General features: G+C 33.5%; 1 pseudogene; it reads left to right on the top strand.

Annotated features, from left to right (window-relative positions):
• The first annotated feature begins 12,422 nt into the window (after positions 1 to 12,422).
• Positions 12,423 to 13,455, top strand: part of LOC149531580 (putative 12-oxophytodienoate reductase 11 pseudogene) — a 165,738-nt pseudogene continuing 164,705 nt past the window's right edge.

Below are 13,455 nucleotides of genomic sequence, written 5' to 3' on the forward strand. Positions count from 1 at the left end.
CCTCGTATCCTAGAGGATTTATCCATGCAATTCTAGGCCTAACTGCCTAAATATACACCTTGTCACTATCTACCATAAAACAAACATAATCTTTATAATCCTCAACTAGTTTCCTAGGGATTTAGAATATATTATTCATTTTCTCCTTGAATGCATCAAAATAATTGTCCATGATACTTGTTTAATTCTCTCCCATTTCAGTAATGTATTCATTAATTTGATAAAGGACTGGCACATCTTTTTTCCAAATGATAGTACCTTTTAATGGAAAGAATTTCTAAACATAGAAAAATAATCATGTCAATAGTGAGCCAAACTTACATTGATTGTTCTTTGAAGTCCTGATGCTCTCCATGTTTTTGTTGAACTAATTCAATAGTAACTCGACAAGGTCAAGAGAAAAGTTATTGTTGACTACCTTGTAAGCCAAGATCACAACTTCACATGACACATTGTTCAACCTACTAGAGTTGTATATCTTGTGTGTGATGATTTAAATGCTTAACTTTAGTTCCATATCAATCACACTACTTATTTTCATTCCCTTTCCATCCCACTTGGCTAGGGTTTTCTTTTATAGTTCGACTTGACTTAGGGTTTTGGTCATTTTAGCTTTTGATAACATGGGGAGACTGATGATCATGTGGATCATCTTCTTTGTGATCAAAATTGGTTGTTCTAGCCACAACTAACCATTATGCACATTATTAAGGATGTATCTTATTCACTTAAATTTGGAAATTTCATGGTATATGTGGAATATGTGTTAAACCTTTAGCTTCTAGATGTTGGTGTTTAGTTTTCAACACATAATTCTTTCAAACATTCATCCATCTCTAGTGTACCAATATCCTAAATTGTACATTTGAAATGAGAATGTATGTCATTAATCAATAGCACCTTAGGAGGGGTTTGTGATTATGCTCTGCTCAGATCAAGGGTTTCCACAACTATAGGAGTTAACTTGAAATTTGATGCCTTCTATTCTACACCATGTGTAGACACCTAAATTTGATTACATTGCTTTGGTAATCCTATTTATTTATCTCTAAAGGCATCATTAATTAAATTCCTATTTAATTAATCCTTTGCCATCCCCTAGCTGATTAATTTAATTAATCATCTATAGTCCTAATTGATAAATCAAATAACCTATTATTTATCAATTAAATCCTATTCTTCTATCTCATTCCAAAATCCCCATTTATTAAATAAACCTATGTGATAAATAAAATCTTCAAATCTAAAAAGCCCCTAACTTATTCCTAAACCCTCTTTTTAGCCTAATCCACCCCATCCACCCATACTAACTAAGCTTAGTCACTAACTCACCCACCCTCATGAATGCCATCCACTTGCAAATCTCTAACAAGCCTAATCTAATCCTAAACCCAAGCCTAATCCACTCCATAATGTTGTCACATTCCTTAAACAAGCTTAAGACTTTCCTAAGCCAAGGAAAGTCAGCAATCTCAACTCCCCTCAAAATATCCCAACCACTAAGCTTTGAATGCTCTTACAAAAGACATAAAGACTCTTACAAGCTCTTACAAGGTCTTACAAGCCATAATGAAGGGTCTTTATGAAGATATTATCCTTTGAGCCTCCTTTGTTGACTCATCATTCCCCTTTCCTCCATCTACTCACCTTGTGACATGTGTCACTCCCTGATTGGTGCTAAACAAGCACAATCCATGTGCTCCCTTTTGAGTGCATCCTAGCCCTCCTTAAGCTTTCATCTTTCCTTAAATCTTAGCCCTCCATCTCTCAAGCCCTTAGCCTATAAATTGAATCCCCTCCCAAGCCATTTCATCACAATCTTGGAGCTAAAGTTATAATGCCCTTTTGAGAGCCAAAAACCCATCAACCATACCCTTATGATGCCAAATTGAGAGCTCACAAAGCTACCAATTTGCCATTTTTCATCTCCATTGAAGCTAGTTTTTGGGAACCTTGAGCATACATCCCAATCTTTAGACCCATCTACCAAGCAAGGAGCTAAATCCCATTGGGAGAGTCCATTCATTTGGCTCACATTTCCAATTGGGGTTTCCTCTTTAGTCTCTCATTTTATGTTATGGTTTATATGCTAGTTAATGCTTTTGTTTTTGAATAGATTAGTATTACTTGCTAACATATTTCTCATATACACCATGAACCAACATATCTGAACCTATTGTTGCCTTGTTGTTGGTAGTTGCCATCTTCACTCAGTAGGGTTTGAGATAATTTCAAAACTTTTGGTAACAATTCACTCAAATTTCTTGAATGCTCTTGAAGGTAGCCCTCAAAAATTCATAGTGAAAAAATGACTTCAAATTTATTCCTTTTATCAAATTTTTCCATAAATGCCTGGTATAAATGTTAGATCAAATTGAAAAATTGTCATCCACTTTACTTGTGTTGAATACTTGATGGAGTCTTTCATGGCTTGGTAACCACATAAGATTAAGTTATTCCTAATGTTGCTAGGTGAAGTTTGTAACCTAACCTTGCTTAGTAAGGAAGGTAACTAGGTAGTAACTAGTACCTCTTACTCGGTGATCCCTTTGCATCTTGAAAGCTAATATGGATCTTTTGTCCTATCAACTAGAACTAGTTTAGATGTCTTCTTTAGTAGCCTAGTTCCAGTTCTCCTCTAAGAAATAATGTAGAAATAGTTGAGTCACTCAATTCTTGATTGACTTGATCATCATTGTTTAGACATACATTCTTGTAGACTTTGGGACCCATTGCTGTCTCATTTGTTTTCTGATGTTATCAGCTTTTTCCTTTTTTTCATCTTCTATTCTTCCAACATTCATACAATTCTCAATAAGATGACCAAGTTCTATATAGATAAAACATCTTTTGGTAGTATCTCTTTTCCTCATGTGATGCTTTACACAATTCATTCTAGTGTGTCCAAATTCTCCACAGTAACATTTGTACCAAGTTTTATAGTCCCAACCAAATATAGCTTTCACAATTTTTTCTACTAGATTCAATATCTTAGTTTTGCATTATGATTTCTTTATTTACATTGGTGAGCCAATTAATGAAGTCTGCTTGCTGAAGGGATAAGTGTTGAATTTCATTGTTCTTTCCTTCTATCTCTTCTCTTATCTTGTTTTTCTCTTCCATGTCTTCACATAGTCTTATTGACTAAATTTCTTGGTCCCTTATTAGTTTTCTTACTTCTTCTTGAAGATTAATATTCTTTTCCAATAGTTCTTTGATTGCTTCATCATCTTCATTTCAATTTCTTGAATGAATGTCTTCAATTCTTTCTTCAATGTAGAGTGAATCATTCATGTAGATTGCAAGATATTTTCTACTTTTTAGGCATTGAGAGAGTTTCTCTTTTTCTTTCTTGAGTTGTCCAATAACCAATTCCAAATCTAGCTTCTCATTGTTAATAGCCTTGTCAAGTCTAAATACCTCCATTGTCATTGATCTTTACTCAAGCTATTAAACTTTTTACTGAGAACCACAAAGCTATCATACCAATTGTTGAAAATATTATGACAGGCTAATTTACTAAGATGGAAAGGGTGAATTATTAACTCATAAAATTTTATAAAACTTTATCCTTGATTAGCAATTAATCTTTTATGATAATTCTAATCTAACTACATGCATGAGAAATTGAAAACATGAAAGCATACACAACACTTGAACACACAAAATTTGGTGACCTAGAAACCTTCCAAATAGAAACTAAAACTAGGATGGGGATGATACCCACAAGCTTTAGTACTATAGCATAAATTTGTCTTGTTAATTCTTATAATGATCACTTCTCATGGTCTACCCTATTAGGAGCAATAAGGACTGCTAGGTCCACCTTGCAAAAGGATTTACAAACATACAATGAAGTATGTGCTTGATAAAGAGATTTACATAAGACTGTTAGATCTACCTTGTGAGATTTATGTAAGACTATTAGATCTACCTTCTTAAAGGATTTGACTAATCTAGCTATTAGGATGAAGCAGTAGCTGATCAATGATTTGCAACTTGGTTTGTTGAATGAAATTCCTCTGAGTGTACAAATCACCTTGCTATGATAGATGAATCTTTGCTATGCCTTATACTATTGTAGCCTTTTTAATTCACTTTTCTACTCTTCTCTAACGATTACATTACTTCCATACATAAATTTTGATGTGATATAAATATTACATATATATGAATCTAATTTACATAATTAAAAATTTGGCCACAATACAAGTTTACACAAATATTACAAAGTTGCCCAAAGTGTAGAAACTCAGGTTCTAAATACTAACTTGGTGAGGTTTTGATACTTAGAATCCACTATCAATTTTTGACATTGTCATGCACTTAGTAGATGTAGAAGCTTAGTCCATACTGATCACTTTCAAATAGTCTTAAACTCGGTATGTACTAGTGACTTGGTGAATACTGTAAAACTCAGCATATAAAGTGAATCAATTGATTCACACTAGATAGCTTGATCAATGTTATCACCTCGAGCTTAATATAAACTAAGTCACTTGGTTAACACTAGAATTACATCACAATAACTACAAACTCAATAAGCACTACACAACTCTGTTTGTACTAGTAAACTTAGCATACACTGAGATGCTTTGTTTACACTGTTGATCATCACCTTAGTAGTATCTACTCGATGCAAACTAAACCTATCCAAAGGACTCAGTAGCAACTGTAAAACTTGGTAACAACTAAAATGCTTGGTTAACACTATTAACTATACAATATGCTTGATATAAGCTTACAATTTGAATAAGTGTATGTCACTAATAGAAAATATGACTGGAATATCAACAATTAATGAAGGTCTAGTACATTGAGAGTGTTTCTCAAGATAGTTATGTTTTGGATTGTAGGGTAACTTCAAGTATTATTGAGGTGTTACCATTAATTTCAAAGTGGGAGATTGTAGGAAACTACAATTGTTATGTTGTCATTGATGTCAAACCTATTGGTGAGACAATTTTCTATCTAAACTAAGTGTCATATCTATTTGATTAATGAAGAGGATTTGAGAAGGTTTTCATAACAAAAGTATCTAGAGGATAGGTTGAGTTATGAAGAGGAAACTATAAATGGACACTTGATTAGCTATACTTTGACAAGATAGATTGATTTTTTAAATAATTTTGCAAGTGGAGAAGATAGTAATTTTGAATTCTTGAAGGTGTGATCATAGATAGATCAAATGCATAGGCTTGACCAAGAAATAGAGTAAAAGATAAAATAATGTGAAGTACATGTTGAGTGATGATAGTGTCAACCAAGTGCCAAAATAAGCTGAGAAAAATTAGTGTTAATCAAGCATTACAATTGATTGAGTGATAGTGTATGTGTTGAAAAGAAATTTAGTAGTGAATGAGTAACCTAGGGATGATCGAGTGTCAAAACATAGTGTTGACTAAGGAACAATATTTAAATAGTTTATGAGAAATATTAACTTCTAGCCAACTAAGTTGGTTTCTTGGAATATAGAAAGCATATTCAAGATAAGGATCAATGAGTTGGATCATTTAATATTATGAGAGGATTAGGTAAATGACCTATTGAATAAATTCCAAGAGAAGTTTCTAGAAAAGAAGAGAATAAAAAATGGTGATCCGATTCACTATATGTGATGAATATAATTTAAACCCTAGGATCTATAGTGATGTTTAAGCCGCAAAAGATCATTATTTCCTATTTAAGGAGGTACAAGGGAGAACTTACAGTACATATGTGTGTGAGATATGTTCTAGAAAGGTGAAGTAGTTTCTAATGTAATTGACTAGTGAATCTAAGAAGGAGGTTGAGAAGAGGTAAAGAAGTGAAGAGTAATTACTTGAAGGGTTACTAAGAAAATATGAAATGAAGATGACAAAGGAGGCTAGAAAATAAATAATAGTATGAGCTTAATAGATATTTATACATGCAAAGTGATTTGTACTTAATATATTAAAAAAAAAAATTGTTACTTTCTAGCCATTGTAAACAATATTTGAAATCCTTTTATCAAGATTGACCTAACAGTCATATGTAAATCCTCTAATAGGGTGACATTCTAAGGAAATGTTCTAAAGTCCTCTAACAAGATCACTCCTAATAGGGTGATTAAATCCTTTAACAAGGTCACATTTAACATTGTGTTTTGTAACCTTTAACAAGGTTGGCTCCTAACAGAGTTTGCTTTGGAAGAGTGAAAATTAGTGACATGTTGCAGGTAATTTTTCCCAAATTTAGTTTCTATGTTAAATACTGGAGTTAGACTTGTGTCAATTTTATTTATATTATTTTAATAATTATTATTTACATTCTACAAGTCTATTATATTTAGGATAGTGGACAGCTAGTTGATGTTACCAATAGTTGATTGTAGAGACTTGGATGAATTACAAGTGGTAAAGGTAAACTTTTGAGGCAAGGTGGCAGTGAATCAGGAGTTTAAACTTTCACCATTCATATATCACATTCATTAACATACTAAAATAACATGTAAAGTAAATACATTTAAAACATATAAGTAATAAAACACACACACTTGACACTAGATATGATTACCTAGAAACCCTCCAAATGAGAAGGTAAAACTGGGGTGGGGATTATACCAAAAAATCTTGACTACTATAGCAATAAAGTTAAGCCAATTAAGGTTATAACAGTTTGATAATGAATCATGATCTACTCTATGAAAGGCCTGCCCTGTTAAAGGCTTACAAAGATTGTGAAGTCTCACCTTGTTAGAGGATTTCAATACCCTATTAGAAGTGTGCATGGTTAAAGGACTTTAGGTCATTCACTTGGAATGTCACCCTATTAAAGGATTTGGTAAAGCCTATTAGGACTACTCATATTAGGAGATTTAATTGAAATCACTTGTCAAAATGTCTCAACATAGATCTTATAGTTGGCACTTGCTTGCCTAATAACAAATTGCCTCTATCCAATCTCTGACTAACCCTTTCATGATCTAATGTATCAATGTTGTATCCTCTATCCTCTATTCTTCACTTAACTAATTATACAATTCACATTTATTGCTAATTCAACTTGAATTTCTTGTCCATCCTCCAATTCAATCATTCACCCCTTTACAATGCTCTCAATTCTCTTCTCTCTCTTGAAAATTTAGGGCTTTGTCCTCCTTAAGAAGACTTCGCTGACTTAGGGTTAGGTATGAATCTACGGCCAAGATTCATCCATTTTTCTGCTTAAACCTTCCCATTTTATGATTGGCTGCATAGGTAATCTACATGTAGATTCATCCTTATCTTTAAAGAATCAAAATCTATCCTTATGTTGGCTGAAAAATGGTTTACATAGTTGTTTGTGCCATAACAAGACAATATGTCCAATCTATGTTACTCAACATATGTACTTATTGATACTCGAAATATATTGTAATTTTTCTTTTGACTCAGCACTTGAACTTCTCGGCATCTACAGTTCACTCGGCACTAGAATCACTTGGAATGGTCTATCTGCTTGGCACTTGAGTGACGTGGCACTCATTACAACTCAACATGGTATTATATTTACATTTTGTACTTGGTATGTATTACTAGTTTGGCATGAACTAAGTAAATGTCTTAAGTGCGTTAACACTCAATTGTCAAAACCAATCTAAGATAAACAATCTCCCCCTTTGACATGAGTATCAAAAATAGTTGAATATAAATAATCAATATGATATTCTTGAGTATAACATATCCATGAATCAGTTTATATACAAAACTTCAAATTTTCAAAATTTTGCAATAATCTATATACCTCAAAATATATAACTCCCCCTGAGTTAATATGTCTATTATGTATCCAAAAGCTATTCTCCATTCTAAATAGCTTTGTCTCTACTAACTGATACTCTTTGACTTCAATGCACTTATACTCTTTATGCACTACCTTAGCAGATATCTACTTTGCTCTGTTTCTATCTCTGTATTATATTTTAGAAAAAATGTATATCACTGGGTTCAAAATTGATAACTCCCATGTTGTTCATGCTTCCCTTTTTCTTACTTTATTCTCTTTCTTTGTTGCCCACTCTCTCATTTATATCTCTCCCCCTTTCTTACTTACTCCCCCTTTAATCTATCTCACCACTGGGGTTAAAATTGATAACTCCCCCTTTTTGACACTTATGCCAAAGGGGCTATAAACTTATAGTGTATTTTTCCAAGAATGATTTATGGACTTCCATGATTATTTTTAGATTTGTATCCCAATTGTCACATGGAACATCTAATGACTTAACTTGGATAGTGAGCTCTGCTACAAGGTGTACTAGGCCATCAAGTGTAGAAAGATTGGGATCTTATTTTTGCATAGCCTAATTCTTTGTGGAGGATTTCCATGTGTGGGGTGAGAGAGGGCTAAATTTGTATCAATTTATTTCTTATATTAGCCTCTTCTATTGTTAATATAGCTAATTGACCTTGTGATTGAAGCAATGTATGGAAATGCTTCTCACTCTAAGTTGGATTCTTAGGTAGTTGTGTACCTGATATTCTTAGATTCCTCTCTAAGCTTAGAATTCTATGTCTGGTGTCTTGGGTGAAGAGTATGGAATCACAAGGTTTGGTGTACAATGAGAAGATATTCTCAAGTACCTTCTTTTCACATCCTCAACCTTGGTTTCCAAAGTAACTTGTGTCAATGCTATATCACAAGATATCTTTTCATTTACTTTCCCTTGAAACTTTGTTTACAACCATTCCAAAAGTTTGGCATTTGTATCTAGGTCCTCATTATTAACCTTTTCCATAATATCTAACAATTTTTCCTAGAGTGGCTTTGTTTCTTCAGGAGTGGGCAAGTTGAATGCATCTGAAAAGATGTCTTTAATTTCTTGTAGTGCTTTCTTTTGCCCATACTCCTTCATAAGAATTTCTTGGTGCTTCTTTTTCTCTAATGCTTGTTGCAAAATGCTTATTTGATCTATATTCATTGTTTCATGGTCAAATTTTGGAATTATTATCTCTTCATCTAAAGTGATATCACCATAGTGAATTACCTTTTCAACTTTAGAAAAGCTTGATCATGGCACTGAGATCTGCAGGGGTATTGCTTCCATGCTTGGCTTTTGAAGAAGTTTTGTAGGTGAGGATCCATATGTTGGTAAAGTTACCAATGCTTGGATGGCCTCCTACTCCTTTACCTTCAATATTTTTTCTCCTTCTTCAGACTTATCCTGATCTATGACAATGACATGACTTGCATATTGTGTCTTTGCTTTAGGTATGGATGTATCTATCTATCTTGTTTGCTCTATTGCTATCTCTTTTTCTTATAATTTGGAATTATGCCTTTGCTTAATTGTATCATCTTTAACACTTGTGTCAGCCTTGCTATATGTGTCTACTATTGTTGGAATCAGAGGTTGATCACTGGTAACTAAAGAGATGGAAAAATGTGATTCTATTTGCATTATGTTGTATTTGTCATTAGTGACAACACTTATTTGATTTTGAATGGCTACTAAGCTCATCACTCAGTCCATAGTTTATATCGAGCATTCACTGGTTACCTTGTAAGTTTAGCAGTTAAGCAGTTCACATGAAAATTCCTGAAGCTACTAAGTGAATGTGTAGTTCTATAGTGTATATCGAGCTTGCAGTGTTCACCAAATAGATAATAGTTACCGAGCTTCATAGTGTCTACTGAGTTATCAGTTTGCATGACATGAAGTTACTTTCTACCAAGTGATGGATGTATAGTGTCTACCAAGTGACAAAAAGGTAAACAAAGGGTTCATTATTTACCAAGTGACACTATATCTACCGAGTCTCCAATGGTTACCGAGTTCCAAGCTATATTATGTGATTAGCATGGATAGAGCTTTTACTTCTACCGAGTGCATGATGATGCCAAGTTATGCAGTGGATGCCAACTATAAGAAGGTCACCAATTCAGCTTGAAGAGCCCAAGTTTCCTACTATTTGGCTGACTTGGTAATATTTTATTTACCTGTGTTCTAGCCAACCTTGTAATTATAATTATTGAAATGATATATATGAAATGTATTGCACCATTTTGCAATATATTATGAGTATGTAAAGGAACAAACATGTAATGTTTTGAGAAGAGTGAATGTGAATCAACAACAGAGCAGAGTATTTAGCAATGTCATTAAGGAGTAGCAAAGACATATCAGTCATAAGAGGTGATCTTTACTTCAAGATCTATTCAGCAATCAAGTTGTAACTCAGATCCACTATTTCATCCTGACAGCTAAATCAATTTTCTAAATCCTTTAATAGGGTAGACTTAATAGTCTTTTTATAAATCTCTTAACAAAGTGCATACTTCATTGTATGTTTGTAAAACCTCTAACAAGGTGGATCTAGTAGGCCAAATTGCTCTTAATAGGAAAGATCATTAGAAGTGGTCAATGTAAGCTCTAATAGGCCAAATTTATACTGTAGTAGTGAAGTTTTGTGGGTATCATCCCCATCCTAGTTTTACTTTCTATTTGGAAGGTTTTTGGTTCACTAAAATACGGTGTTAATGTGTTATGAATGTTTATCTTTTCTCATGCATGCAGTAGATTAGATGAATGAATGGTGAATAATTAATATGGTTAAGTGTTGAATTGATTTAGAAGTTTTTGAGGTTACTAATTCAACCCTCCCCTCTCAGTAACATAGCTAGTCTTGATTATTTCCAACAATTGGTATCAGAGCTTTGTGGTTCTCAAGATAAAGTTCGATAGCTTGAGAAAAGACAAAGGGCAATGGAGATATTCAAACTTGACAAAGCTATTGAGAATGAGAAGTTAGATCTGGAAATTGCCATAGCTCAACTCAAGCAAGCAAAAGAACATCTTTCCCAATACCTGAAAAGAAGGAAGGAACTTGCAAGACAGATGAATGACCATTAGTGTGTTGAAGAAAAGATTGAAGACTTTTTCCCATCAAGTAGTTCAGATGAAGCTAATGAGGCAATTAAAGAACTCCTAGCAAAGAATGGCTCTCTACAAGAAGAGGTAAGAAAATTGAAAAGAGAAGAAGAAGTTCAATCAACAAGAATGTGTGAAATCTTGGAAAAAAGGAATAAGGCAAGTGAAGACTTGGAGGCAAGTAACAATGCAAATCAAAATCAATCCTTTCAGCAAGAAAGTCTTATCAATCGGCTCTCCAATGCAAATGAGGAAATCATGAATCTAAGATCTGAAAATTAAATCTTAAGGAATGATTTAATCACTGAAAGATAGATCAATGAAAGATTGAAAGTAGATCTAATTTCTAAAAAGAAACTCAATGAAAGGATGATGAAATCTCAAGAAGATATGGATCAATCAAATCAACAAAGTGAGCAGAATCTTCATAGGCAAAAAGGTAAAGTAGGACTTGGTTACAAAGAAGAAGGTGAATCTTCCAAACAAGGTTCCCAAAGGAATCAAAGACCTACTTGCAATCATTGTGGTAAGCTAGGCCATACATCAAATAAATGTTGGAGCAATGGAAAAGAAAAATTCAATGGAAAATGCTACAATTGTAGTAAACATGACCATAAAGCTAATGAGTGCAAAGAAAAACCAAAATTTGAAGGCAAATGTCACAAATGTAAGAAACAAGGTCACAAAGCATCTGAATGCAGATCCAAACCATTCAATCCAACTGAACAAATTGTCAAAGTAATATTTGGTTTGGATTACAATACTTTGTGTAGATGTCTCCATTATGGAGAATATGGACACATTGGCATAGACTACACAAGGCATCACTTGAGAAAGAGAGATTCAACAATAAGATGTTATACATGCATTGAAATTGGTCATATAGCTAAAAATTACATGAAGATAAGAAGAGTTGAAGATGAGAAGAAAGCTAAAGCTAATAACATCATAAATCAAATGAGATAGTAATGGATTCCTAAATCTACTGAGAAGAATAGTTCAAATGATGGAAATGTCACTCAAGAAGTGGGTGACTCCACCATTTCCAATTAGATTCTTTGAAGGAGGAACTAGAACTGTATCTTCAAGCCATATCATGAGCAGTTCTAAATGGAAGAAAGAAGAAGATCCAAATCAGTATTTTAGATACAAAAGGATCACATGAGTTCAATTCATATCGAACAAGGTTAGTCATAGACTCGACTGAGCTAGGTCGAAAGAAGTAAAGTTTTGTTTGATCACCGAGTCACAAGTTTCTATCGAGCTAGTAAGTGGATGATAGTCTATCACGCACTATTTCAGTATGGTACCTAGTGTTAATGGAAAATTTTCATCAAAAAGCGTAGAATTCAACTTCATTTTCACTACATCTTTAGTATTCATAGAGCTAAGAGATTTCCTAGTGCACACAAGCAATTCCAAGGGATTTCGAGTGAATTTTCGGTGAAGAATTTTTTTGAAAATTTCCATCACTTACCAAGCAGCTATGACATCCACAAGCACCAGTAGCAACAAGGTAAAAAGAGGCTTAGAAATGTTAGTTAACGGCATGGAGTGGAAAGCTCTGAATTTCAAGCTAGTTCCAACAGTTACAGAGGCACTTCAACCTAATGGTGTGCAATCTCAAATTCCACCAAAGGTACTTCTAACTAATGATATTTGCACTCATTTCAAATATCCTATTCAAGAGATAGGAACCCTAGAAATGGATAGTTCTTTAGAGGAAATGTGTTTTGATGGTTCACTTAAACTCAAGCACAAGCACTTAGAAACAAAAGGGTCAACCCATATCACACACCTTCCAAGGAGTTTTCAAATAAAATGGATTAGATACATTCTCAGTCATATGCACAATGATCCATTATGGTTAGAGCAGCCCATGTTAATAACCAACAAGATGATTCACAAGATAATTGGCCTTTCCATGTTGAACAAAGAAAAATCTACCAAACCCCTAGGTCGGGATGAACTCCAGAAGAAAACCCTAGCCGAGTGGGATGGTAGAGGTTTGAAAATTAACACCATTTATAATGTGGAGTTAAGGTTTGGTATTAATGTAATTTCCCACAATATTTATAGCTCTAGTCATTTAAATAGCATGCCATGTGTGGCAATGGACCTAGCATTTAAGGTTGTAAAGAAAAATATGGAATTTGAGTTGTCAGAATTACTACTGAAGTAACTAAAAAATAATATGGATAGCATCTAAACATCAAAGAATAACCCTTGTAAATTTGGTTCTTTGTTGACATGTCTTTTCTTTTATGTACAAAAATTATTTCCATCTAAAGGTTCTATTGTTTGGAGAAACTATGTTCTGATTTTATATCAGATAAATGAGTTCATTGTAGAAATGGGTGTAAATTTTGACAATATTATGAAGATTTCAAGGAAAGAATGAACAAAAGGTTCAAGATTCCTCCTAAACTTGTTGAGGAATATAAAGATGATGTGTGTTTCCTGGTTAACTATGATAGAGTATACATTCAGGAAATCAAGCCCCGAGTTGCATGGGTAAAACCTCTCCCTTATGAGGTCAATATTGATGAAACTAGGGACATTATTGAAGCATTGATAAATGA

Source organism: Cupressus sempervirens, chromosome 11 (assembly GCF_028749045.1).
Source record: "Cupressus sempervirens isolate cs-2001-9-10 chromosome 11, ASM2874904v1, whole genome shotgun sequence".
Taxonomy (NCBI): domain Eukaryota; kingdom Viridiplantae; phylum Streptophyta; class Pinopsida; order Cupressales; family Cupressaceae; genus Cupressus; species Cupressus sempervirens.